Here is a 24,200-nt window from a genome sequence, read left to right on the forward strand (position 1 = left end):
AGTTTACACCAGCAGTTAGGGAACTTCATATTTAGTCTTCCCTTTTCATACAGTCTCAAACTATTTCCTTTTGTGCTCTTAAAACTTTTAGTTATAGATGGCATCTGCAAAGAACATCTTTATCATGTATTTCCTAAAGCATCATCATACAGTAGTAAGAATTATCAGGTGTAAGTGATTGTTTGTTTTTTCTGGGAGTTGGTAAAGAGCTAATAAATGCTTTTGGAACTGATTTATGGAGGGCCCCAAAAACCAGGCAGTGATTTTTTTTAATGCTAGATCTTTCTGCCAAAAATAAATGCACAAAAAGCTATTTCCAGAATGAAAAAAGTATCAAAATACAATTCCTCAACAACAAATTTTCTAAATTACTAATCTGATGAATTGTGGAGGCCTATTAAAAATGTTCAAGCTCTGCTCGCCTCAGCATGGGCAAGGCAAGCTCAGGAGCAACGGCAGAGCATGCGTACACAGAAATAGAGACAAACTGCAAACTTTAAGAAAAACTTCACTTGTTTGTCTATCAAATGGCTGGAGTAAATGGAATACTGAAGCTTTGTAGGACTCTATTTGACAACTAGCTTTCAACTTCTAGTAAAAAGCCTAGAAATTAAACCAAACAGGTTGAATTAATAAGATGTCCAGAGATAGGCAGGGTGTGATGTTTCAACAGCAGCTCAACAATGGGGAACTGGTATCTTTGTGATTCTCTGACCCTTCCTTCCCTTTGGTTAAAAGGACTACTCAAGCTCCAGAAATCACTTTGGTATTTATGGCAGACAGAGGAAGAAGAGATGACCTAACTGCATATATAACTTTAATGAGGAAGCAAAAGTTTTCCCAGAAATCCTGAAGCCAAAACTGTGTTCCCAAAGCCATTCGTAGTTTCAACAGAGGCTGCAAGGGGAGCAGTTAGCTTTTCTAGGTTCTTTAGTGGAGGCAGGGAAGGGAGAAGCAGAGTGGGAATGGCTGGCAAAATGGACCACCAACATTACCTTCACAAATAATTAATTCTCTTTCAAAATGCATAGTTTATATGTTGAGAAATGTCCAACAACAATTTTAGGGTTATAAGTTGAAACTCAGTTCTGCTTTCAATCATGACGTATTTGTAACAGATGCATTTCAGTTATACTACTTTTCTTGCCTGCCCCTTCCCCAACATTCTAGAATGAAAATAAAATAAAATAAAATTACTCACTCTTTCAAGAAAGAGTGGGAAAACAAAATCAAAAGGTCAACAGTGACAAAGTACTTTCAACTACTTTTCTGCTCATTGTCGTTCCATATTAAAGAACATCTGGAAAACATCTGCACATCCTCTGGCATTTAAGAACTGATGCAGCTGACCAAAGCCCATGTGGTTTCCTCTGGCTCCATTAACACAGAACACTTTTTCTGCAAAAATGGAAAATCTCCTTAGTCTTTCCATTTCATCATTTGAACCATCAAAATGAATGACTTCTCGATGGCAAATTAAAATTCTCTTCCAATTTAATTTTCAGAGTCTTGATCAGAATGATTTACAGGTACTTTGTGAGCCTTCTACACAAACAACATCAGGTTTCCCAGGCATGCTACCCCACATAGAGAAAGCTCCTCTGCTCACTTCAAAATAAACTTTTGTTTGCATTTGTTTTAGAAATGATGGCTATAGATCTAGAGTCTCATGAAGATGAGCTCGACTGACTGCATAGTACTACCGTGGTGGGGAAAGGTAAAGTATCTCTGTTGACATACCCAGAGGCATGTTCTCTAACCCACTGTGGCATTCAGAATGAGACATCTCTGTGACAATATTTTGGGGGATATGCAGTCAGATCTGTGTTCACCTGAATCTATGTAATAGTAGTGATCTTCTCAAAAAGATTTTACTCTATGAAATCAAACACCTTTAGGTTAGTAGTTTCTTTGTGGTATTCTTTCTAATCGTTTGTAAATGTTTATTGAAGAGCACTACATGTAGAGCTTCATCCTTCATGCCTTCCTTTGGTTTTCTATTTAGTCCTGAGACATGGTCCTGTTACTGATGGACACCAGGTCCCTTGGCTGCACAGAGAGCTCAATTTTTATTGGGAGGGAGTCTCAAAATTCTAGGATACTGTAACCCAAGACTTAAAAACCGCTCCTGCAGGGCAGACTAGGGGAAAAGTGTGATAGCACCCTCTTGGCTTGTGCATGTAAGTGTTTATATATCAACTGGTCATTCTTCTTTTGGAATTCTAGAGTGACTCCCAGTTGCCTCGAAAAAACTTTTAATTCATGATGTTAATGCTTCTTCCCAGCCAGCTATGTTAGTCACCCTTACAGTTCAATATCCTTCAATACTGGGTTTTAAGCAATAAATTATCTTTGTTCTTTATTATAATCTAAACATCATCAGTAATATTTTTCCTTAGTGTAAAATTTTGCTTCAAATAATTTCTCTGCCTTTTTAAAAATGTTATATGCCATTTCCTACATGTAACCATTCCAGTTACATTCCTGGAAAAAAAAATTACTTGAAATATTTCTGCCCAATTATTTTTGTGGCCTAAAGTTTGTTTTCATTTGTGTGTATTTTGTTTTTGTATGTAATCTTACTTCTGGATTGCAAGGTTCTCAAGTTGAGAGACACACTGTCTCATTCCATAGCAATTATGATGAGAATGAGGATGGAGGAAAATAAGTATTTATCAATAACTCATTTCTTTTTTTATCAAGAATGTTAACTTAATTTCTTACTCTTACAATACTTGCTATTACACTAGGTTGAGTTTATTTACTTTTGAATCAACAATGAATAATTTAACCCACCAGAGACTGTTCAATCAACTCTTTTTTTTTTTTTTTTTTTGATTTAGACCTTTACCATATAACACTGCACCAAGTTCTCTTTCTGTTTTCTTAGGACTCTGGCATGAATACAGGTAAATCTTTTTATACTACAAGATAAGTTTCCTTATCCTCCCATGGGCGTGAATGGGAAGCTCCCATGAGAATAAATGGAGATGTCTTCACAAGTTCTAGTACTAGATATTATGCTTCAGTTTTTAAGGAGATCTTGTTACAACCTCTAAATACAGGGATATTATGACTTATTTCTAAAGCCATGACTTAATAAATTCATAAGACAACTCTCATTACTAGGCTGTATTCTATCTACCCAAAGTGAAATGAGAATTATATGGTGATGATTTGCAATTAAAAAAAAAAAGAAGAAGAAGAGCTAGGTCATCTTCTAGGTCATGACATTTTCTATTTAAATTTGCTTTTGGTGTTTTAGACACGAAGTCCTTGCCCATGCCTATGTCCTGAATGGTATTGCCTAAGTTTTCTTCTAGGGTTTTTATGGTTTTAGGTCTAACATTTAAGTCTCTAATCCATCTTGAATTAATTTTTGTATAAGGTGTGTAGATTTTTCCTGATGAATGTTTTTATTATTAAGCTCGGCTTAACAGTTTTAGAGAGATACAAATATTGCATGAGTTATATGGCAGCCTTAAACTATGCTAAATTAAAATAAGTGTTGATTTGTACTTAGAAAAGAAAGAAACTGAGGACTTCAGAAAATTTTCAAGATTAAAATAAAACTGGCATCAATTAGAAATATGCAAAAAATCAGCTAAATGTATTGATCACATATAGAAATATGTTGTCATCTAATTCTTCAGTGACAATGGCAAATACCTGACTGTTGTGCAATGTTAATGTTTTTGTAAGATACACTTTGATGTTTCAATCATATCTAAGATTAATATGCAGTCTTGCCCAAAGTACACAATTTTCATATTGCCACAACTTCTATATACCTTGTATGAGAAGGAGATAAAAAGGAATCATTAAAGACCCGTTGTCCACAAAAAACCTAAATTATGTCAGATTTTTTCCTCTGTAAAAGTAAATGTTTAAATGATAAACTGTTAATGATGTTCACTACAAACAACACTTGCCTAGTATTTGTATATTTAGAAATATAAAATGCATGAAATCTCAATTCAAAGTTACAATTTAATCCAATTTCCATCTCTCACTTTGTATTATTTGGAACCCCAAGGTAGAGATTTAGGTGTGAAAAAGGAGTGCCCTTGGTTTCACAGTCCACACTTCTTCTCTCTCTTCTCTTTTTCAAGTCCTGTGAGCTAAGAGATTGAGGTGTTTGAAAAACTGAGACTCTTCCCATATCCAGCTGAACAACCTCAGTGGGTTGCAATATTCCGTTTCACTGAATGTAGTAGGGTTTTATTTGTTCATGCCAGGGACATTTTCTGATTGTTCTACCTTTATCTTACTTTCCAGCCACTCTCTCATCCTTCTCTTACTCAGGGTCAGTAAATGCTAGGTAGATCAGTAGTAGAAAGAAGACAGTTTTTTCATGTAGTTTTAAATTTTTAACCTGAATGGTTGGTACTAGCTGGGATCGTCATGGAGCTACACTTGAAAGCTCTTGTCTATCAACTCACTGTCCTGGTGTTTGTAATATCATCCTCTAACCTTTCTCTCAGTTTCCCTTTGGTAATTACTCAGACTCAGCACTTAGTGTCTGCAGGCACATCTGAAAATTTTACATGCAGACCACCTCCAATTACGGAACTCAATTTTCTTTTCTTGGAGACTCTCCTTGGGTGGTCCTAATCATGAAGTCTGCCTCCTTAAGGATTTTTTCCTTTGTTTTTCTCTCTTTAACAACACTTTTACAAGGGTCACGATGGCAACAGTCTGCAAAATTTCTTTCAGATTCCCCTGCTCTGTTGTGCTAATTTGACACTTTCTCCCCTTTTATAATAGACTACTGTGGTCCTGTTTTTCAATTAGAATTTTCTGATTAATTCTTCATGATTTAAAGCATCTTTATCTCTTCAAGGAATCAGATTCATTTAACCTAGAGTAACCTCAATTTTGTACACAACGTAAGTAATGCATTCCTTACTTCTACCTTTTAATACAGTCATGCTTAGATGATCTTTTTCTGGTAACCTTAGGGAAACTTTAAAGGAGGATTTAGGTAAAACATTGTAAGAGCAGAAAGCTAATTGGAATCTCAATAAAAAAATTAATTGCCATATCCTACAACAATAAAGAGGTCAAGCAAATCTCCAGTGTATTTTGCCAGCAATATATTTGCATTAGAAAAGATCAATGGAAGGTAATATAACAAATTAATTTAAAGAGAGGAAATTTGTTAACCCTTATATTACCATTAAGGGTGATGCTGCTGATAGAACTAAAATTAGTTTTGTTTTGTCTTTTCTTATAAAATAAATCTTATTTCCGCTTTGTACTGCTTGGTCAAATAGAGTTCCCTGTAATAGTATTAGGTATGCATTAAGGTATAAAAACATTTTATCTGAAACTTTTATGGAACCAGAAGCATGGAGTTCACAGGATGACTGTTGAAGCTACGTGTGTGTGTTTCTTGTTTTCTTATTTCAACACGTTAATTTTATAGACATGTATGATGTATTTTCAACCAGAGACCTGTCACACATTTCTTTCTCCTCCATCTATTGTTGGGCACAAATATTTGAAAGAATTCACACTCTATTTGAAATCAACTAGGTTGTTTGTTTGTTTGCCAGGTTCATTCCACAGTAAAAGGAGAAAATGAATTGCATACATGCTGCTTAACAACTTTCTTCATATTCCTTTTCTGGATTCGATCAATATCTTCTCATAACATGTTTCTTTTCCTTATCAGTTTTTAATATTTTCTCTAATAATTTATACCAAAATTACTTCACAGTTCTTTTGATATTGTTCACCAGAATAATTATTTTTTTAAAAAAATAAATAACTCATTATGCTTTGAAATTTTTATATGTGATAGTGGAGACATTTAATTGATTGTGTATATTTTTTAAGGCCAAATTCAGGCATTTTTCTGAAAAACAAAAAAGTTTCCATTGGCATTCTCTAATTCGAGGATTTAAATCAACCTCCCCAAATGTTTTCTCCTCCTGGGCATCATGGTCTACATGAGGAGTCAGGAAACATCTATTAAGTGCCAGTGTACTAGTTTTCTTGTTGCTACTGTAACAAATTTCCACAAATTCAGTGTCTAAAAATAGCACAAGTTTAATCTCCTGAGGTCTTAATAAAGAAAATGTTTAAAATGAGTTGAACAGGGCTAAAAGCAATGTATCATCAAGGATGCTTCCTTTTGGAGACCCTGAAGGGAGAATCCATTTTTTTACTTTTTTTTAACTTCTAGAAGACACTTGCATTTCTTGACTGATGATAACTGCCAACTCTTGCTTCCATCATCACATCTGCTATGGTCTCTTTTGTCCTGCTTCCCTCTTATAGGGACCCTTATGATTACCTCACACCCACCAGGTTCATATATACTAGAGACTATGGCCCGAAAAGTTTAAATATAATTTAATTGCACCTTTTTCTCCCTGGAGTGTCTTTGTACCTTTACCCATCTCATAGCCAGTTGAAGTGAGAGAAGAATTAAGGAATCACAGATATACATTTTTCTAATGCTTCTCTTTTTCTCTTAGTAGTCCTTTGTGTTTTTTGTTCTTTATAGTTACTCTGGAGGCAAGAAAGATGACAAAGCACTTACTATATTGCTGAAATTGTGATTAAAGTTTTCAATATAGATTTTGCTTTTGTTTAGTTGAATATCATGTTAAAATCCTTATGCCAAACCAAATAGATAGCCAAACCCACTTGTACTCTTGAGAGTAGTTTTACGAAAGTCAATATATGTAATCAATTCTCAATATATTTTAGAACTTTTAAGGCACCATGTTTGTAAAATATTATTTTTTTAAAAAATCAGTGTTAGAAAACTTTGCTCTTTGAGGTTCGCCTTGATTTTTCAAAACAACCAGAATATTGTTGAATCGTGCCTGATTAATCTAATTTTAGTTAATTCAATTTAGTTTTAGAACAGTTAGCACAAATCAAGAGATTAACACTATGAGGCAAATATTCTCCTACTCATAAATTTGCTTTGAGATTCCATTCATAAAACAAGTTCAAATTGATTTTAGATACAAATAAGATACTTGACGCATAATACTATTTTAAAATTTTTTATTTTGGTAAAAAGCCTATAACATAAGATTTATCATCTTAACTATTTTTCAGTGTGCAATTTATCCCGCTTATCCATTCTTCCTTTGATGGACATTTGGATTGCTTCCTTGTTTCAGCTATTGTCAATAGCACTGCAATAAACACAGGTGTACAAATATCTTTTTCAGGCCCTGCTTTCAATTGCTTTGGGTTTGTGCCTGGATGTGGAATTGGTGGCTCATATAGTAATTCTATTTTTAATTTTTTGAGGAATTGCTATACAATTCCTCAAAATTCTGTAGCCATACAATTTTACATTCCCACCAACAGTACAAAAGGGTTTTAATTTCTCGAAATCCTTGCCAATATGTTGTATTTTCTGTTTTTTTTTAATTTTTATTTTTATCAAAGCAATTCTAATAGGTGTGAAGTGCTATCACAATGTAGTTTTGATTTGGATTTCCTTAGTAACTTGGTGATGTTCAACATCTTTTCATGCACTTATCGATCACTTGTATATCTTTGGAGAAATGTCAGTTCAGGTCCCTTTCCAATTTTTCAATTGATTATTTTTTGTCATAGCATTTTAGGAGTTCTGTTTATATTCTGAACACTAATCATTTATTAGATACATGATTTTAAAGTATTTTCTCTTGTTCTGTGGATTTTCTTTTTATTCTTTTGATAGTGTCATTTTCTTTCTTCTTCTTCTTCTTTTTTTTTTCTTTCGAGATGGAGTCTCACTCTATAGCCCAGGCTGGAGTGCAGTGTTGTCATCTCGGCTTACTGAAACCTTCAACGCCCCAGTCCTGGTTCAAACAATTCTCCTGCCTCAGCCTCCTGAGTGGGTGGAATTATAGGCATGCATCACCATACTCAGCTAATTTTTATATTTTTAGTAGAGATGGGGTTTCACCATTTTGGCCAGACTTGTCTTGAACTCCTGACCTCGTGATATGCCCACTTCGGCCTCCCAAAGTGCTGGGATTATAGGCATAAGCCACAGCGCCAGGCCAATAGTGTCTTTTGATAGAATCTTCAAAATAATCATACAATCCAATTTGTCTAGTTTTTCTTTTGTTGCCTTTGTCTTTATTCTAGCCAAGAAGTAACACCAAATCCAGTGTCATGATGATTTTGTCCTATGTATTTTTTCTGAGTTTTATATTTTAGGTGTTACATTTAAGCATTTGATTCATTTTGAGTTAATTTTTGAATATGGTGTTGAATGGGGGTCTAACATCATTCTTTTGCCTGTGAATATTTATCCCAGCACCACTGATAAAATCCTGTCATTTCCACATTGAATGGGCTGGACAACTGTGTCAAAAGTCATTTGACCAAATATTCAAGGACTATATATGAGCTTTCTTTTTTATTTCAAAGTTCTATATGTCTGTCTTTATGCGAGTACCACACTGTTTTGATTACTATACCTCTGTGATAAGTTTTAAATCAGAAAGTGTCAGTCCTCCAGGTTTGCCTTTCATTTTCAAGATTATTGTGGCTATTTGAAATCTCTTGAGATTCCTTATGAATCTTAAAACAGGTTTTATTATTTGTACAAAAAAGTTATTGGGATTTTGATATGGATTGTGCTGAATCTGTAGACTGCTTTGGGTATTATTAACCTTATAAAAATACTAGTCTTCCAATTCATAAACATGGAATGTGTTTCCATTTATTTATGTTGTCTTTAATTTCTTTCAGTAATGTTTATAATTGTCATTGTATAAGCCTCACTTTTTTGGTTAATTCCTAAGTATTTTATTATTTATGATGCTACCATAAATGAAGTTGTTTTGTAATGTTGTTTTCCAATTGTTCATTGTTGGTGTACACAATTAAAACTAATTTTTCAAGTTGACTTTTTCCTCCTATTAATTCAATTATTTAAATTTTTAGTTCTAACAGGTATCTCTTTGTGGTCTCCTTAGGGGTTTCTACATGTTAGTTTATGTCATGTATGAACAGAGATAATTTTACTTCTTCCTTTACAATTTGAATCCCTTCTATTTCTATTTTTTTGCTTAATTTCTTTAACTACTCCTCCCACTACTAAGATGAATAAAATTGACAAAAGTAGACATCCTTGTCTTTTCACTGTTCTTAGAGGAAACTTTTCAGTATGGAATTTTTATATGTGAATTTTATTCTGTGAAAGTATCATCCTTCTATTCTTAATTTGTTGATCATTCTCATTATAAAAGTGTCTTGATTTTGTCAAATAATTTTACAGCATCAAATGAGGTGATTGTGTTTGTTTGTTTTCTTCCTTCATTCTATTAATGTGGAGTATTACACTGATATTTGTAGGTTAGACCATGCTTGCATTTCAGGAATAAATTCTACTTGATTCTGATGTATAATCTTTTTAATATGCTGCTGAATTTGATTTGATAGTAATTTGTGGAAAATTTTTACATCACTGTTAATAAGACATATTGATCTATAGTTTTCTGATAGTTCTTTTGTCTGGCTTTGATATCAGGGTATGGTAGGCCTCATATAATTAGTTAAAGAGTACAAACATACCTTGGTGATATTGAGGGTTTAGTTCCAGACTATCAGAATATAACAAATATTTCAATGAAGAAAATTATATAATTTGTTTTTGTTTTCCCACCACACGTAAAACCTATATTGGCCATGTGTGGTGGCTCACGCCTGTAACCCCAGCACTTTGGGAGGCTGAGATGGGCAGATCACAATGTCAGGAGATTGAGACCATCCTGACCAACATGATGAAATCCCATCTTTACTAAAAATACAAAAATTAGCTGGGTGTGGTGGCACGTGCCTGTAATCCCAGCTACTCAAGAGGCTGAGGCAGGAGAATTGCATGAACCAGGCAGTCAGAAGTTACAGTGAGCCAAGATTGCACCACTGCACTCTAGCCTGGCAACAGAGCGAGACTCCATCTCAAAAAGAAACAAATAAACAAACAAGCAAAGAACTATGTTTACACTATACTGTAATGTACAAAAGCATTATGTCTAAAGAAACACAATATATACTTTAATTTATAAACACTTTATTGCTCTAACACGGAAACAAAAACTTCAGTGAGTCACTATCTTTTTACTAGTGAAGCTCTTGAAATTGTTGGCTGCTGACTGAGCACAGTGGTGGTTTCTGAAAGTTAAGGTGGCTGTGTATTAGCCCATTTTCACACTGCTATAAACAAATACTCAGGACTGGGCAATTTATAAAGGAAAGAGGTTTCACTGACTCACAGTTCCGCATGGCTGGGGAGGCCTCAGGAAACCTACAATCATGGCAGAAGGGGAAGCAGGCACCTTCTTCACAAGGCAGCTGGAGAGTGTGTAAGTGTGTAAAGGAGGAACTGCCAAACACTTATAAAACCATCAGATCACATGAGAACTCACTATCATAAGAACAGCATGGGGGAAACTGCCCCCAAAATTCAACCACCTCCCACTGGGTCCCTCCCTGGACACGTAGGAATCATGAGGATTACAATTCAAAATGAGATTTGAGTGGGGACATAGCCAAACTATATCAGGCTGTGTCAATTTACTAAAATAAGACAACAAAATTTGCTACATTGGTTGACTCTTCTTTTCATGAGTGATTCCTATAAATCCTAAATGTTCTAAATGGAGTTTAGAATGGTGAATTTTTTTCATAAGCTTTTCAATTTACTTTATCCATATCCATCAGAGGAATCACTATCTGTGAAAGATATAGAGCCTTATGTAATGCATGCTCTTAAAACATATATTAATAATTGTTTTAAAGGTATTATTCTCATTATTTGTCTCTCAAATAATGAGACTTGAAATTCAAAGTTACTCTTTGATCCATGGGCTATCTAATGAATGTTGAGTTAGGAGGGATAAAAAGATTAATCTCCTTTAGCATCTCCATCAGAGGTCTTGGGTGATGAGGAACATTGTCAATAAGCAGTAATATTTTGAAAGGAATCTTTTTTTCTGAGCAGTAAGTCTCAACAATGGGCTTGAAATATTTAATAAAGCATGCTGTAAACAAATATGCTGTCATATAAACTTTGCTGTTCCATTTATAGCACAGGCAGAGTAGATTAAGCATAATTCTTCAGGGCTCCAGAATTTTCAGAATTGTAAATGAGCATTGGCTTCAACTTAATGTTGCTAGCTGCTTTGTCACCTAACAAAAATTTCAGCCTGTCATTTGAAGTTTGAACCCAAGCAGTTACTTCTCTCCAGCTATAAAAATTGTAGAAGGCATTTTCTTCATATATACGGCTGCTTTCTTCCAATATAAGGCTGTTTCATTTACAATGAAAATCTGTTTTTTAGTGTACCATCTTCATTAGTTATCTTATCTAGATCTCAGGATAACTTGCTGCAGCTTCTCCTTCAGCACTTGCAGCTTCACCCTTCACTATTAAGTTATGGAAAAGGCTTCTTTCCTTAAACCACATGAATGAACCTCTGCTAGCTTCCCACTTTTCTTCTACACCTTCCTCACCTCTATTTTTCAGCTTTCATGGAACGGAAGAGCAAGAGCTTTGCTCTCAATTAGGCTTTCATTGAAGAGAATGTTGTGACTGGGTTGATCACTGAAACTTTCTTCATATCAGCAATAAGGCTATTATTCATGTATTCACTAAAGTACTTTTAGAGGACCTGGTGCAGTGACTCACGCTAGTAATCCCAGCACTTTGGGAGGCCAAAGTGGGCGGATCACGAGGTCAGGAGATTGAGACCATCCTGGCTAGCGCAGTGAAATCCTGTCCGTACTAAAACTACAAAAAAATTAGCCGGGCGTGGTGGCAGGCACCTGTACTCCCTGCTACTTGGGAGGCTGAGGCAGGAGAATGGCATGAACCTGGGAGGCAGCGCTTGCAGTGAGCAGAGATCGTGCCACTGCACTCCAGCCTGGGCAACAGAGCAAGATTCTGTGAGAATCATCTCATATTTCCTTGAAGAACTTTCTCTTTGCAATCGCTTCTTTTTTTTAAAATCCCATCCAGCTAAAATTCTGTCAATGCTTTTGAACTTTTCAAAGAACTAACTTTTGGTTTTATTGTTTTGTCTATTGTTTTTGTTTTTATTTAGCTCTGCTCTTTTCTTTAATTATTTTTTGTTTGTTTGCTTGTTTGCTAGTTTTGATTTTAGTTTGTTCTTCCTTTCTAATTCTTAAGTAATAAATATAGGTTGTTAATTTGACATCTTTTATGTTTTTATATCGTGTTACATCACGACAGAATGTAAATGTGTATTTTACAATGTGTTATAATGTAAGCATGTATAGCTATAAATTTTCCTCTTAGCACTGCTCTTACTATGTCCTACAAGTTTTTATGGTGTACTTTTACTTATCTTTAAGTATTTTAAATGTCAACTGGGATTTCTTATTTGACCCACTTATTCTTTATGAATGTGTTGCTCAATTTTCACCAATTTGTGAATTTCCCAGTTTTACTTCTTTTATTAATTCCCAGCTTTATCCTGTCATAGCTGCATAAGAAAATGTACATGATATCTATATTTGAAAATTATCGTAATTTCTATTCCATAAAATGTTCGATTCACACCAGGAAAGAATGTGTATGCAGGTGGTGTTCAGTGGAGTGTTTTTAAATGTGTTAGATCTAGTTAATTTATTGCATTGTTTGGTTAAGTCCCCTATTTTCTTCTTTATCTTGTCTCTGGATGTACTATCCATTATTGAGAATGGAGTATTGGTGTCTCCAATTATGATAGCAGGACTATATGTTTCTTCAATTTTGTTAGTTTTGCTAATATATTTTGATGGCATGATATTAGCTGTTTAAATGTATGTAATTGTTATGGCTTCTTGCTATATTAGAACTTACAATAATATAGACTGTTCTTCTTTGTGTCTTATAACTTTTTAAGTTTAAAATCCATTTTGTTTGATGCAGCTTATACATCTCTGCTGTCTTTTGATTACTTTTTACATATAATGCATTTTTCCATCATCTCATATTCAATTTGTATCCTTGAATCTAAAGGGTGTCTCTTGCTGACAGCATATAGTTGATTTCTGTCCTTTTATCTGTTCTTACAATCTGTCTTTTGATTGGAGAGTTTATTTATATTGAAGGTAATTACTAATGAAGAACTTAATCCTAACCTTTTGCTATTTGTTTTCTATTTGTCTTGTAGTTTTCTTGTCCCTCATTTCCTGTATTGTTGTCTTCTTTTGTGGTTAGTTGATTTTTATAGTACAATGTTTAAATTCCATTCTCATTAAATTTGTGTATTTTCTATAGCTATTATACTTCTGGTTATCTTGGAGATTACATTTAAAATTCTAAACATAAATATTAGTCTAATTTGAATAATTTCAGCTTAACTTTAATAACAACAACAACAGAAATTTGCTTTTTTACCACTCTATCCCAAGCCCTTCTGGTTATTAATGTATAAATTTAGATTTTTGCATGTCTGTGCCCCAAAACATATATTAATAATTGTTTTAAAGGTATTATTCTCTTAAATTAAGTATAAAAGGTTACAAGTTATTTTTATAATGTTAGCTTTCATAATTTCCCATGTATTTACCTTTACTAAAAGCTTTATTTATTCATGAGGCTATTAATTACTGTGTAGGCATTTTTATTTTTTTTATTTTTATTTTTTTTTACCCTGAGGGCTTTCTTGAGCATTTCTTGCAGGACTCTGATAATTTCTTGCAGGGCAGGTATGGTAGCAACAAACTCCCTCAGCTTTGTTTATCTGGGAATGTATTAATTTCTTCCTTACTTTTGAAGGCAGTTTTGCCAGATACAAGAATTTGGTTTACAAGGTTTCTTTTTTCTCTTTTGTTGTTGTTGTCTACATTTTAAATATATTAGTCCATTGCCTTCTGGTGTCCATAGTTTTGGATGAGAAATCAGCTGATAATCTTTGGAGAATTCCCTGTGTATGATGAGTTGTTGCTCTGTCATGGCCTTTAAAACTTTTTCCTTGTTTTTGCCTTTTGAAAGCATGAATACAATGTGTCTTGAGTCCTAGTTTATTTGAGTTAATCTTATTTGGAGTTTAATGGACTTCTTGGATGTTTATATAAGCTTCCAGCCATTATTTTTTCAATTATTCCCATCTCCTCTTTTTCTCTCTCTCCTCCTGAGACACCCAGTATGTGTACGTACACTTAATGATGTCACACAGTCCCTTAAACTCTGTTGACTTTTTATCAATGATATTTTTTCCCATTTCTTAGACTTAATATTTTCCATTGTTTTATCTTCAAGTTATCTGATTCTGTTTTATGTCTGCTCAAATCTGCCTATGAATTATTCTAGTAAATTTTTCATTTTAGTTATTATATTTTTCAGCTCCAGAATTCCTTTTGGTTTTTTTTTTTGAATTTTCATTCTCTTTAGTGACCTTTCCATTTTGTTCGTACATAATTTTCTTGTTTTTCTCCAAGTTTTCCTTTAGTTCTTTGAGCATTTTTAAGACAGTTGCTTCAAAGTATTTATCTAGTAGATCTGCCATCAGATCTTCTTGGGAACAGCTTTTTTGTTCAGTTTTTATTTGGGGCATACTTTTTTATTTCTTTGCATGCCTTGTGATTTTTTTTTGTTAAAAATTGAAAGAATTTAATTATGTGGTAACTATTGAAATCAGTACCTTTCCCTTCACTAGTGTTTGCTGGGTTTTTTTTTTTTTTTTTGCTATTGTGTTTATTTATTGTTTTTACTTTTCTGACAGTTGTTGCCTATCTCTATGTTAAGGATCAGCCTGAGGTGTAAACTCAAGCTCTTTTTACATTTTTTCTGGGTTTTTCCCTTTCTGTGGGCAAACATGGTCACTTTCTAATTTTATCCACATATGCAGATGCTTTTGAGTACCCTAGCCCTAAATGCCTGGTTCCCAAAAGGGGAAAAAATGAAAAATAAAGCGTGGATAAAAATTATGAGTTGACCCTTTAAATCCCTTAAAAGTTATTTCAGCCAAATGGAGAGAGGTTTGAAACTATGGGAGATGGTTCAAAAACAATGGCTACCCATTTCTTTTTTTATACTTCTATGATTGAAGATAGAAATCAGCAGTAAGGGCACAGATCCCTGATATTTGCAGGACAGGGTCCTTTTTGCCCTGGTATCTGCAGGCTGTGTACAAGCTCTTCCAGGAACATGTGCACAGCTGCCTGCCAGGGGTTTAGGGTTGGGTACGTATAGTTGCTACTATGCTGAGAACTGAAGTTGACCAAAATCAATTACTATTTATCTTTCAAGTATTTCTCCTGGAAATTGCAAGCCTTTATTAGATGCTAGAGTTTCAAAATAGTTATAGTATTTTGAATAAATACAGTATAATAGAGACAGATTTTTGCCAGTGGAATTGTTGACTAGGTAGAAAGACAGATTCCTAGTGTTTGTTACTCTACCATCTTTCCAGAATCCTCATAATGTGCCTGTTTTAAGTACTTTTATATGCCCTGATTATATTCTTGTGAAAATCAGTTGGAGAAAACACATCTTAAAAAGTTAAAGTGACTGGGCATTCTTCTAATATAAATATTATATATAATAAACCCACATAGAAACACAAATTGTATTGCCCACATAAGTTTATAGTATATTACTTTGAATGACTATTTTTATCCATAATAATTTGCCAAATATCTCAGAATAATAAAATGTAATCTTATGTAAGTTGCAAATGATTAAACATTCTTGTATTTCTATAGGAAAGAAGAATTAAATAAATGTTAGTGAATTCAGATAAATCATCTTTAGAAATATCTATATAATAGTGAGTAATTATTATCTAATCTCTTGGCCTATTAGAAGACATATAGACACATATGCTGTTTTATGTATTATATTAATATGTATTTTGAGGTACATGTTAATGGGCAATAGTAACCTAAGATGAGAACCTTTTAAAAAACATTAGATTAATTTAACAACTTCACTATGTGTTTTAAAATAAAGTGAGGTATTTCAATGAAAATATTTGTAATAGAAATAAATTTGTCATATGAAAAACCTTACATTTTATGTTAAAAATAATCTACCATACATCTTTCTTTGGATATATTTGGTAAGGATATTTCATAAGCAAATGAAATTACAATGGTATTGTAAATTGCCCTCAGTTCAAATTTTCACTCTCAAATGGAAAGATAAAAGTGACAAGGAAGTAGATTTACCTTTGCTTATTTGCTCTCTAAACTTTCTGTCTCTGTAGTCTGTACATGTGCAGGTGTTACGTGGAGTAATAAACCCTCCAACATCAATTTAGAAAACATCAAGTTAGTTTTAGTCTGTGTGTGCACTGAGAGCTGGAGTTTCAGGAGAATCACTTTCTGGTTTGAGTGCAACTGTAATTTAATACGCAGTATATTCATGACTCAAAAATTTAAAATTAGTTTTAAATACAATTGTACTAAACTTATTAGACATTAATTGCATTTCTAATAGAAATTTAAAAATCACTAATCAGCCATAAGTGTATCTTCCTTGGCTGAGTGACATAAAAACCAAACAGATATCGTCCCTAAATAATTTTTTATATGAAAAAGTTATGTTCAAACTTTTAAAAATACCAAAATTGGATTTTGTCTTGAAGTATTCTCTTATCTTGATTAAATGTATATACAAAATGTCAACTTCTATTAAGATATAATTTTCTAAAGAAAAATGAAGAGTTTGGTGTATATGATCTTTTGGTATATTTCCAGTTTCAAAAAAAATAAGAATAAAATGATTAAGATGCCTAATTACATAAGTGTGATATGATACATATGTTTGACAATACTTAAATATATGATAATTTTCTTTATAATTAACTGTTGTTCTCAAAGGCTAAACAGTAAGATGATTCTTATCACTATATCAAGAGTGATACCTGGTATTTGGGAATGTGATTAAGATGTATACTTAGCACAATAAATTTTTCATGCTAAATGAATACCAATCTAGAGATAATTTTTTTGTGCCTGCTCAGCTCACTTATCTCTTTCCACAGGCAGGTTAAAATCTGACAGAGAGTAACAGTATTTTATAAAACTAAACACAGTGATGTACTATTTTGTTTTTATTACATTAGTATCTGATATCAAATTAGGAGAGTGTAATTCAAGAGAAAGAAAATGAAAAGATACATCAAACCATACCGTCAAATTTTCAAAAACAAAAGTAATATACCTGAATATATGGTTTCATTGATTCATTCATTCATAAAAGACATATTAAGTATCCATTTTATTCCTAACTCAAAAGAAAACTTAAACAAAAATGGTTTCTTGTCTAAAGTATTTAATAAATTTTTGAAAAGATGAAAAGCAGAAATAAGAATTCAGCTGTATGATATCAAACTAGAGAGTGAAGAGATTTATAAAATGTGAAACACTGTCTCTTTTCTAATTAATTTTTATTTGATTTTATAAAATATTCTTCTATTCCATAAAAATATTTTATTTATGCTAAATTTTAATGGGTTTATTAGTGTTATTTTAAATAAATCAATAAACTTTTAAATTATTATTATAACTAATTATAAAAATAGAAAATATCAATAGACATAATTCATATAAATAAACCCTCTATGGTGACCTTGATAAGTGTTAAGAATTTAAGGATTCCTAGTCTCAAAAGTTTGAGGACCCCTGTTTAGATCAATTATTTCTCTTCAAGCAGTGAGATATAAAATCTATCTGGATAAATAATATTCTTTCTTGTGTATGTTTTGTTTTCTCCTTTGGTTTCTAGATCATGCTTGCACTTTTTTTAGATACCACATACTTTATCTTCAGTTGCTAATTGGACATGCTCTTTAAACATCATGAATAATATCTTCACAGGTACTGAGAATACTACAAAATAAATGAATTTGCTGGGAAAATTCACCAATGATTAAAGCAATATCATTCATCCTAAAAGTTAATTTTCCTGAATAGTTAAAAATTGCTTATTCTTTTTTTGAGGTATTCTTAAACTACAGAAAAGATTTTAAATTATGGAAATCACATAGAGGTGACAGAAATCATTCTCCATTGTTTCTTACCAGAAATATTTGCAAAGTAATCACATGATCAAAAAGGTTCTCAGAACATCTGTGAAAGACTTCCTTTCAGCTGGAGTTCTATCTTTCAAAAGTAGGAATTAGTAATTGTTTTCATGTTATAAAAATTATTAGCTTTAAAAAGGTCTTAATAATAGCTTTAAAAATACAAAAGGTGATCTTTGCCATTAGTGGTTTTTGGCAAATATTATGTATGTTAAGTTTCATTTCAAAATATTGTTTTATTCAAAAATGTGATAGGATAAGTAGAGCTTCACTCTTTTATTCCATTTATTAAATCATCTGGCCAAAAGTTGGTACTGGCAGCTTCCTGGCTACAAAAATATTGAACAATAATAGAGTAAATAAAAAATAAATGCATAACAACATCTAAGCAATATAACCCAGTTTTAAAACTTAGAATTCCTGTGGAAAGTCAGGCTGTAGCTGATTACCCCAAAGACGAGGGGAAGCTATCTCGAATATGTTCTAAAACCATTTATTTGTTATTCTATTAATTAAATCTGTAACTTGCACTAGACAATCAAATTACATACATTTTATCATGGGGAAATTAACAAATGCTTCTTTAGTTATCTTAAAATAATGAATTGAAATCTAGTTGCTTCAGGACCACGTGATCTAGACAGAATAATTGTGAAGAAAACAAGGATGAACATAGTTTACCATAGGGAGTGCAAATGATCAAATATTATATTAGCAAACACCACATCTCTCTTTTTCTGTAATTTGTGAAAAATTTTCTTTGTTTATATACACTTGTACAACAACAGTACGTTTCAATAGAACAATTATTCAGTCTCTATTCTAAGGACATACGAATATTAAAACACATTTAAATACCATTACTTCAGAAAATACATTGCTCTTGCTCTACAATAGCTTCTAAAATATATCTGCTGTTGGGTAAATTATTATGTGATTATACTTCTCTTCAGACATCATTAAGCTATAAAATATATCACCAGAATAATCTTCCTCTCTCAATTTTATCCAAAAGCCTCTTAATATGACTGTATAATCCATAGTAATTTTTGAATCATGTTGTGAACCCTACTTCAATCCTCATATGCACTGTTCTCAATTTAATAAATGTTAAGCTTGACAGCCAGAACTGCATGTGAATAAGTCAGTTCTATGAATGAACATTTTACTTATTGGCTTTACTCATACACATCCATGAAGTTAATAAAGTACTCTACTTGTCATCAAGTCTGTTAGCAAGAGAGAGAAACTCAATGAGAGAGATATTTCATTTCACAATTAAGAGCTAACTTCCCTGTGTACCACAGATACATTTTTATACATCTCAATTAAAGTTTTTCAGAGATGAGAATTAAATAAGTAAGCTAGTATCCCAATTAAGAATATGATTTTTTAAATACTACTTATGTTTTAATTTGTGTTGAATTGACAGCCACTAAAATAATGCAGTGCATTTCTTATCATCAAGGAAGGAGAAAATGTTATTTTTTCTCTGTAACTCTGCAGTAGTAATTTTGAATTCTGAACACTTAAGAGGAAAAAGCTTTAAAGGCGCCCTCATCAATTGAACTATTAATAGTTAACAGCTGCCTGTTCTGCAACCAGCTCCCAGAGGATTAACTAATACAGTGCAGCATAATTAACATATATCTCAATTTTCCCTACTTCTGTATTTCACCTGTCTTAAAAAGAGTTTATTCTGAGAGTTTTTTTAATGTGTTTGTTTGTTTCCCTTTGCTTATGATGTCAGAAGTCCTAGGTTGAGACAGAGTACTATTTCATTATACTTGGGTGGTACTGTATAATTTACTAAAACATTTTGAGAGTCAGTTTTCTCACTTTCAAAGTGCAGACAATAATAATAGGCACTTCAAAAGGTTACTTTTGAATTAAAGTAATGAACATTAAACACTTTGCTCTTGTTTGGTACATAGTAGGTGCTCAGCTATGATGACTTTCCCTCTTTCAATTTCTCTCATTTCACTGATTTCAACTCCACCAAGCTGCCGAAGTCTTTCTTTTGTGGGTTCTCAAAAAATGACAGTTGCACGAGTTTGCTGTACATGACTTCACAGCCCAAGTATTTACATCTTTGTTAATGAAATCTTTGGAAGAGAATCAGGTACAATTTGTCCTTTATTACACAAAACACACCCCACAAAATTTTACCTGTATCTGAATTATTTCAGCCGTCTTTACATTCTGTTGTAGGTGTCTCTGGTAGTAGGCTGCGTGCTAAGGTGTTACACGGGTTAAACCTAAGTTTCTCAGAACTGCTCCTGAAAACGATAGACATTGTATAAAATATGCATTAATGTTATTGCTGTTTCACTGCATTTTGCCTTATCAGCCTCTGTGTGTGTGTGTGTGCGTGTGCGTGTGCGTGTGTGTGTGTCGGGGCAGAAGGTCTCACTCATTTTGTCGCCCAGGTTGTAGTGCACTGGCGCGATCTCGGCTCACGGCAACCTCCGCCTCCTGGGTTCACGTGATTCTCCTGCCTTAGCCTCCTGAGTAGCTGGGATTACAGGCACGCACGACCGCGCCCAGCTAGTTTTTGTATTTTTAGTACAGGTGGGTTTTCACCATATTGGTTATCAATCTTTTAATAGTGCCTAGTAGTACTTAAATCTTCCCAATGCTAACACTTTTCTTTTATTTTCTCTTAATCATCTAAACCAAACTGTGACTTATTTTACTAAAATAAAAGCTCTCCCTGCATCCCAGCTTCTGATTTTATTGAAAACATTATAGTTATAAGACAATTTTTTTTTTTAATTTCCTCCCTCATCATCCACCACAGCTCCATTTGCAACGAGTCTTCCTTTCTTTCCTTTTGTTCCCATAAAATAATTTTATCTCCTTTTTAAGTCCAGGCACTTTGGTAACATGTTTTATCAGTGGTCTTCGAAAGATAGTTTTGTGTATCCCATAAAATAATTTTGGAAGACATTGTATACTCTCATACATTTCCAAGTTTGTATCAAAATATTTTAACATATGTTTAAATTGTTGAAATAAACAATTTCCAATCTAGTACAAATATTGACAAATAAAATACATGTTACATTAATCTTTTAATCATATTAAATCAGGAATACAATTAAGCCCATATATTAACAGAAAGTTGACAGTTTCCTTTTTATCATAATGAATTTGTATTTTCTTATTTACCACAGAAGTTTACATTATAGTAATATATTTTATTCTTATCTTGTTAATTGACAAATGCACACTCACATATACAACATAAATTTTTTAGTTAATACAATTTTTAAGTTGTTTTTTGAAGTTAAGTATTTACTGTAAGTCTCTAGGTATGAGTTTTTCTTCTAGATTAAGCTATTTTTGCTATTATTGTTATTACTACAATTAACTGAACTGACAAATTAAAATTTAATATAAAGGAAATATTTGTTGGAAATTTTGATTGAAAATTTATTTTAATTTAAATTAAATTTAAATTGGAAGAATGGAGGTCTGAAATAAATATATCAATTTAAGTGCTATTAAATTATATTACTATTAATTTAAATGCTATCACTCTATTACTATTACTCATTCTATTACTTAGTATTAATATTAAATAGTAATCATTATATTACTATCTTTATATGCTATTACAAATTCTGAGAACTTCTTTTAAGTGTTATAATAACAATAACTATAGGATATATTATTACATTTAGTCTAAATGATATATCTGCTGATAATCTTATTTTGTAATACTATTAATACAATTTTTGAAAGAATTGGAAAATCTCTGTTTGAAGAGGACATCAGAAGTTTTACAAAAACTGAAAAAAAAATTTTAAATTGTAATGGATTATTTTTATTTGGTTGTTTTTAACTTCTCATATATTGCTTTGTAACAAAAATTAGTCTTAAAAGTATATATTTCATACATGCACACTATGTATATAATATATAATTCTGTATAATTTTTTCTATTATACAGAATAGAAAAAATTTACACAGAATAATTTTCTATTCTGTGTAAATATTTCTATTTTTCTATTACTGTAGTGTTCTAATAGTCTACATGTCCAGCAAAACTTTTCAAAAGCTTATGTAGAGGAAATTGCTTTCTCACAGACTTTAAGTAGCTACATTATTTAAAACGAATAAAAAAGAAAGTTCCATGTTATGAGAAATTTGGAAGAAATAGTCTAGTATGCTTTCTGTTTGGCTCACTGGCTCTTCTGTATGGAGTCATTTGCCTACTTACTGAAGACTATACAATTCTGTAATCTTTTGTTTCTCATTTCTTCATTGGCTTAATTTGAAGTATATAATGGCCCCATGCACATATAAGGGTTGTAACCTTTTTTTCCCCATCCTGAAGTTTGCACACTGTGAAATATGGTATGTGTTATGAGTAACATGCAGTTGGCTAGGTAAATGCCTTTTCTTTCTGACACACTATGTTACTATGTTACGACTTATGAATCTCAAAGTCTTGATTTGAAGTGAATTAAAAGAGAAATGAAAATATGATGAGCTACCCCAACTTCAAAAACAATAAAATACCTTTTAATCGGTCAATAGCACTGCTAGTGACATGCTGCAAAGTTGTGTGATATAATGCTTAGTGAACCATGTGATTACATGTGCATTTAATTTTTAGACTTACGACAAAGCAGAGACACAAAAATAAATCGGTGATAAAGTAGAGAGAGGTGGGGTAAATTTTACAATAATAGACCCATTTTACAATTTTAAGTTGAATGAAATTGCTCTGTCATTTTGAGAGCAACCATTTATTTCAAAATATATTATAATTTTAAGTTTTAAACATACTGCGGAGGCCCCTGGTTTAAAAGTGGATTTACCAACATCATGCTTTTGCTTGAATTTCTCCTTCTGCTTCTTTAAGTCCCTTTGCAATTCTTTTCCTTAATTTTGCTTTGGATTGCCGGATTTGAAATTATACTAGAACAAGAACCAGAGAGTAATTTGCTGCAAGTTGCACTGTGGCAGCAGGTGAGCAGGACAGCACGTGATGCCTTTGTGTAAATGATGATACCTCTCTTGAAAGACAACATAGAATTTTGGATAAGAGAAGAGTTAAGTAGAATGAAGCATACCGAGCCATGACACGCAGATCACAGATTGATCGGCCAAGCCCTTTCAACGTTTTATTGAAAAATTGCGTTTATTTTCATCCTTCTATGTTGGCTTTCCTCCGAAGCTACCTATTTTTTTAAACATAAATATAAGGGCTTTTTAGCACTCTTTTAATGTTTATCACCTTATGACTGCAAACATGAAGTTTTTTAACATTTCTTACTTGCCCAATTTTTTTTCAGTAAGCTCAAGCTGAGTCTGATCTCTCTAATCTTGACCTCCTTCTTTGTTTTTCATAATATTGTTTCTGACACATTTTCTGAATAATTTTCGTGTGTGTGTGTGTGTGTGTGTGTGTAACCACTTTAAAAATATTCCATGTTAATACTTTATTAATGGGACGGAAAAGACTCCATTCATCCCCAAATGATGTAATATATATAACAATAACAACACAACACAGGTAGATAAATCATCTGACTTAAACAAGGCTGTGATTAACCCAAATGTCATAACTAGGTCAGATTACATTTTGTTTATGCCTTTTCCAACCGATAAACAATCTCTCAATTATAAACTCTGAAATGTGCCTATTGCCCATTATGTTTTAAATGTTTATGCTTCAGCGCACAGCTTAATCTCTCTGCAGCCTCAATTTCTGAGTATGAAAGTATTTCAGCGAAAAACAGTTATTAAGAAACTGCCCTGAGCTGAAAATGAAACCACTAATACTTCTAAAAGTGTGATAGACTATTGAACCGATTTTTGAACCAATGTCTGAAAACAGTCATTGACATGGAATTTAGAATTATGACACATATAAAGCCATATTATCACAAATATTCTGAGAATGAAAAATCCATGTCGATTTGTCCACAACAAAGAAACCAAAGTACAGGTGTCCTTTGTGTCCTTTATCATCAGCAATCATGTAATTTTTCCTTTAATTTTGTAATAGACTTCATTGCTTCGTGAAAGTTTACATGGCCAAAGATAATTATGACCACAGTATAGAAAAAAAAAACTTAGAAATCTTCACTGAAAAATAAAGAAGGATTTATGTAGAAATAGGAAGCCACTGTAAACCTTTGTGATAAGCATGAGCTTGGAAACCCAGAAAAGGGCTAG

At 32.6% G+C, this 24,200-nt stretch overlaps 1 pseudogene; it reads right to left on the reverse strand.

Annotated features, from left to right (window-relative positions):
- Positions 1-1,273: 1,273 nt before the first annotated feature.
- LOC105524507 lies at positions 1,274-23,100 on the reverse strand (annotated as a pseudogene).
- Positions 23,101-24,200: the final 1,100 nt, after the last annotated feature.

This window comes from Colobus angolensis, unplaced genomic scaffold, assembly GCF_000951035.1.
Source record: "Colobus angolensis palliatus isolate OR3802 unplaced genomic scaffold, Cang.pa_1.0 Scaffold5, whole genome shotgun sequence".
Lineage (NCBI taxonomy): Eukaryota > Metazoa > Chordata > Mammalia > Primates > Cercopithecidae > Colobus > Colobus angolensis.